The 5897-nt window shown below is 40.7% G+C and overlaps 1 long non-coding RNA gene across 1 annotated transcript; it reads right to left on the bottom strand.

Moving 5' to 3' along the window:
* Positions 1-270: 270 nt before the first annotated feature.
* On the bottom strand, positions 271-5546 carry LOC310723860. Its single transcript, XR_014532816.1, has 2 exons — positions 699-5546; positions 271-524 (listed from the first exon to the last, which is right to left on the bottom strand). It is a non-coding gene; the product is annotated as an uncharacterized lncRNA (long non-coding RNA).
* Positions 5547-5897: the final 351 nt, after the last annotated feature.

Below are 5897 nucleotides of genomic sequence, written 5' to 3' on the forward strand. Positions count from 1 at the left end.
ACAGTTTAGTGTACGAGTTGGAAGTGGGAAGTCCTGAAATTCTCCAGTTTCTTTCAGGTTCTTCCTGAAACTGTTCCCACCAAGTTGGAGGCAGACAAATAATAACGTTGCACGAAATTCACGGCTCCGTACCGACTTCGGTTTTTAAGCTACGGTTCGGTTCAGTTTCGGTACCGTTCAGAGAAAGAAATGCAAAATTGCCTGTAGTTTAATATAAACGTTTATTATTATTATTATTAGCATTTGTGAGCATGAATGTTTTACTTATTTTTTACTTTGAAATAATATTTCTGCTTGGTTTATTCAAGTAAAATGGAATAAACCCAATGAATGCAATGAATGAATAAAATTAAATGAATGGGAAAATGTAATTGAAGTCGAGTTTAATATATATTTAATTTACTATATGTTTACATTTTTTAGACCCCATTTGGGTAATAAGTGTGTGTTTTACATTTAACATAAAATTTTCCAAAGATATTTTCCATTTAACTGTTCTTTTTTCAGCATAATATATCAAATGTCTTCATTTAAAAAACACACAAGATAGTTATTTATTTATTCCTTCAATTTCTTTATTTTTCATAAATGAATTAATTACTTGAATGCTTCATTCATTAATACTCATATGCTCTCTATGTGGGATTGTCAGAAATTTCTTCTTTTAAGAGAAGAAATTCCCTAACCCTAACCCTAACCCTAACCGTTACACCCCTATTAGGGTGTCTTTGGGTTTGATAGCATGAAATTTTACCTTCACTTGTACTAGGAGACCCGAACCTTCTCCTGTGCACAAAGCCAACTTGATGGAGATATGGGTTGGGAAAGAAGATCTCCTGCTAGAAAGAGCTAGCATATTGTGTATATATTTATATATGAGCACCAAATGTGGTTTAAAAATGTTTAAGCGCTAACCACGCCCCTTTTTATTATTTCGAATTGGAGTCGCGGTCATGCCACCGTGCCGATAGCACAGAATTCGGCGAGTAATGATAAATTCCGCGTGGAACCCGGAGAAGATCCAGATGTCTTTGTTGAACTTTGGAGAACAGGCACACACTCTTCCAATATGTTTAAAAGAGCCCTCTGCGCTCCTCTTCTCATTCATATTCTGTCACTGGAGCGACTGTCACTCTAGGTGCTTTGATGACAAATGGTGACACCGTGCTTCCACGCCATCTGTGCAGCATTAGGACTACGGCGACTGTGTCAGCCTTGATAAAGCCGCTAAACAGAGGTGGACGTTTTAAAGCCGTGCCACTCGGCGGGCCGTTTTAGATTAAAGAACGATGGCCTGTCACTCAGAAACTCATCACGTTCTTGCCGGAACGCCTCGACTCCCACGTTCTGCTCGAGGGGGAGCCTCTCAGCCTCAACAATGCGCTTTTTTTTTTCTTTCTCTTCTCGACGAGGGTGTGGTGGAGAGCCGGCGGTTGTATTTCAAACCCCTTTGACAGCCCTCATCGCATATTCATGCGCTTTCGAACTTCGAAAAAAAAACGAAAAGCATGTGTCAAATGCGAGGAAGATTAAAAAGACGAGCATCTGATTGCACGGCTTCTGCGGTTCGCTCGAATCTGGCAGTCTAAAAACACACCCTCGTTCACTTGCTTTCCTTGACATTAGCGTTATCATTAGCGCGTTCCGTGGTCATGTCGTTTAACTGCAGTCAGATAATCGCGAAAGTACATATTTTTGCAATCGAGTTTTTGTGCTGTAATGCGATGATAAAGTCTATTTGGATGCACCTAAGTCAAAGAAAACTCCACAAAAGCACCGTTACCGACAGCAGCTAATCATCTCAGTCGGTTCACGTCGCGTACACGAACATGAGACGTGAGGAGGTCTATTATTGCAATAGCACAAATCAGGAACAGAGCGCTTTTGTCTAAATATATTTTTATTTTATTAAGAATGTTATTGATCCCACAATTCACTTATTTCTTTGCATTTCCCAGCGATGTTAACAAGCTGATGTCAGAGCGCAGGGTCGGCCATGTTTCAGCACCTGTGGAGCAGAGGGTTAAGGGCCTTGGATGAATGGACTGTACAGTAGATGATTTGTTTTGCTTTGTTTGACGATTTCTGATCCTCTGCTACTGCTGTTAAGCATGTACAAATTTTAGAGTACCAATGACCCATGTAGGAGATCTACACAGATTTCGAGAGGTCCAGGCAGAACATGGACCGAGCCTAATGGCTGTACTAGAAACTTTGGGGTGTTGAGCGCAATTTAGAAATATTGAATACATTAAATATTATGATTTTATTGTTTGACATATTTCTAAGAAGCTACTTATTATGCTAATTGGTGGCTTTATTAGTTAGCGAGTTTATAAATTCACCACTCATTAATGCTGCAAAAGTCGACAAACGAATCGGGACACATGAATTCTTCAGCCATATGTGGTTCTTCCTTAAACTGTTACCCAGCGATGTTTGGAAGGCGGAGTCAGAGCACAGGGTCAGCCATGTTACAGCACCCCTGGAGCACAGGGGGTTAAAGGCTTTGCTCAAGGACCCCCAAGAGTGACATCTTAGGGATACCATGGATTAACCCAGAGCCTTAACTACTTAGCTACCACTTCCCCAAATTGGGCTATATGGAAAACATTTTGGGACACCTGATATTTTCAGCCATATTTGCTTCTTAACCAAACCTTTACCCCCAAGTTGGAGACCCACACTCGTATAGGATGTTTATTGGATGATGTAGCATGACATTTTCCCTGTACTTGAATTACGAGATCCAAACCTGTTGGGATGATCTCCCACTCTAGAGCTCCAAACCTATTGAACTGGATAAATTGGAACAATGACTGCACCCTAGGCCTCCTTACCTTACCTACATCATTACTTGCCTCTATTAAAGCCCTTGTGCATAATGAATTTCAATAAATCTCCACAGGAACACTCCAAATTCTAGTGAAACACCTTCCCAGAAGATTCGAGGTTATTATTAAAGCAAACGGGGAGTAAATGTGGTATGAGATGTTCGAAAAAGGACTAATATTATGGTCATGTGTCCAAAGACGTTATCCATAGTGTATGATGTATATGACAAACAATGGTATCTTGTGAGATATCTATTTATTTTTTTTTCTTTGTTCACAGGGTTTTTTGTGCAAATGTAGCAATCAACCATTTTTTCCTAAATTCTCCTCGAAGAAATCTGTGGCAGATCTGTCTAATGCTGCTCGGACTCGATGGCTGATGGAGTATGAAGAAAATAATTGGGTTCCCAGCCTCATATTGAACCGGCGTATTGCTCAAGGTAATGGATGAAAAATGTCTGTCACTTCTCCATTCACTTGCTAACATCTTTGCAATAACAATTTTCTAATATGCGAGGAAATCAATTCACGCTCCTCAATACCACCACTTCCCCTCCCCCTTCCCTCCTCAAGCACCCTGCTTCCCTGCCCATGATCTAGTACACCCCAAACACCCACCACCCCAACCCCTCACCCCTCGCCTCGCCACTGTTGTCTCCAGCTACCAGAGCGAACACGAGTATATGCATTAGACACAAAGCCATTTGCTGCCATCTCTCCCAAGGTAATTCATTTATTGAGCACAGTGGATGTCCTGATCAATGCACCTAAATTTAGAGGACGGTTCCGCTCAGCCGTACTACGCCGTTCCGAGGTAATCGGTCAATGCGATATGTTTACGGCGGCAGTATTACGCACAGCAGCAGAGGTCAGTGTGTTGATGGGCGGCGTGGTGCTATGGCATTGACCATTATTAGGGAAAAGCGCCTCATCCTTGCCATTTTGAATAGTTTATGAGATAGATAAAATGAAAGCTTCGCCATTTTCCCAAATGAGATCTTGCGTTCTCTAAAAGTGAATAAGATTTTTTTTTTTTTCCCCATGTACCTAAATGCCCTTTGTTCTTAATGTAAATCTATTGCAACTCACATTTCGAGTCCTTGTATTTTTTGTACAAGTTAAAAATACACTATATGGACAAATGCATTGGGACACACGATCTTTCCAACCACATGTGGTTCCTCCCTAAACTGTTTCCACAAACATCGGAGGCACACGATGTGGGAGCAATGAATTTTCCTTTGTTCAAACTAGGAGACCCAAACCTGCTCCAGAATGACAATGCTCCTGTGTTCCATGGGTTGGAGTGGAAGATCTCCTGCTATAGAGCTCTGACTCACAACCCTTTAGTCATTAACATCTTCCCAGAAGAGTTGAGCTCTTATATTGTAAGGGCAAATGGGCACTTAATGTGGAATGCGTTTTTTAAAAACGACACCAATCTTACAGTCAGGTGTCTACGAACATTTGCCCGTATAGCGTATATACAGATCTATATACACTACTTTATTTCAAAGACTTATCCACCTGCTCACTTATGCAATTATTAAATTAGCTGATTGGGTGGTGGGAAACCAAATATTCAAACATGAGAACGGGAAAAGCATGTGACCATGGAGACCAGAGCATGTGACCAGAGAGGTTACAGTAATGCAAAAAAACACGTTTTACAAGCACGGTGAGCAGAAAAGCATCTCACAAAGGAACGCACAAAACACAAAAACCTTGAGGCACCTGTGCTCAGAAAATTACATACTGTAGATTTCGTTGGATTCTTTGGATCCATTGGGCAAAGACTGAAATTGGACACTTGGATATGGAAACAGTAATACTATGTAATACCATGTGATGCCAGGTGATGGTGTGTAATTGTAAAGGAATAAGAGGAAGGAAGAGCTCAGTGGGTAGAGATGATGGACTTCTGATCTGAAGGTCGTGAGCTCAAATCCCACCACTGCTTATCGGCCACTCTTGGGTCCTTGAGCAAGGCCTTAAACCCTCAACTGCATGGTTGTATGAATGAGAGAAATGTTAAGTTGCTCTGGATAAATGTCATAAATGCAAATAAATAATATGCAAATGCAAATAAATAATAAAACAACATTTTAGAATGGATAATGGATAGTTAGCTGCCACAAATCCCAATCCTTTTCAGGGGGAATTGTCCAGATGTGTTTATTTCTGAGCCGAGAAACAACTGGAATAATTTCGGCCAACCGAGCATCTCAAACGAATGAGAAGTACGAGGACATTGTCCTACCGAGTTCTGCTTGCGTCTGCACGGCTTTAGAGCCCGTAATGCATAATGCATAGACGGTATGAATCGAGTTAATATTAAGTGCCGTGTGTGATAATTTACAGCCAGTTTATACACTTCTATGAATAATGTATCCTTGAGTGCCAAATGGCAGCAGAATAGTTTTTTTATAGTAGTCTTTAATCTAATAAATAACGAAAATTAATCCACGCTGCAGATGATGTTATTAGAGAACTCGGTCTGAGCTGATATTAGCATTTAGAGCATCCGTCTGATTACCAGTGCGTGACAGGCGAATAAGCCGATTCCCTTTCCAAACAATAGATATCAGGAGGAATCAGTCTCCTGCTAAAAATGTATGTATATCCTTTTTTTGTTTTTTGTTTTGAACACTCTTTTATCTACACTAAAGGGACACATGACTTTCCCAAGCATATGTGGTTCATTTCCAAAAAGTTGGATTAGTAGAGGATGACTTTTCCTTTACTTGAACTAGAAGACCCAACCCTGTCCCAGCATGACAATGAACCTCATGAAGATAAGGTCGACAGCATTCAAACATGATGGGCACCTTTAAGGATGAATCGGATCGCTGTCCATGGTACCGGAGCACAAAAATCTACATCCTTATAGAAGAGGTTTTTCTAACAGTAAATGAAGACTATATGTGAAATGGGATATTAAAAGATTCTATGGCCAGGTGTCCACAAATCCTTTGTCCATAATTTGCTTGCTAAGATGATGAGCAAACCAAAGACAACAAAGGGGCAGCTAATGGCAGGAATCTAGCGTTTGCTCTGCATCCT

The sequence above is a fragment of the Silurus aristotelis genome, assembly GCF_946808225.1.
Source record: "Silurus aristotelis genome assembly, chromosome: 3".
NCBI lineage: Eukaryota > Metazoa > Chordata > Actinopteri > Siluriformes > Siluridae > Silurus > Silurus aristotelis.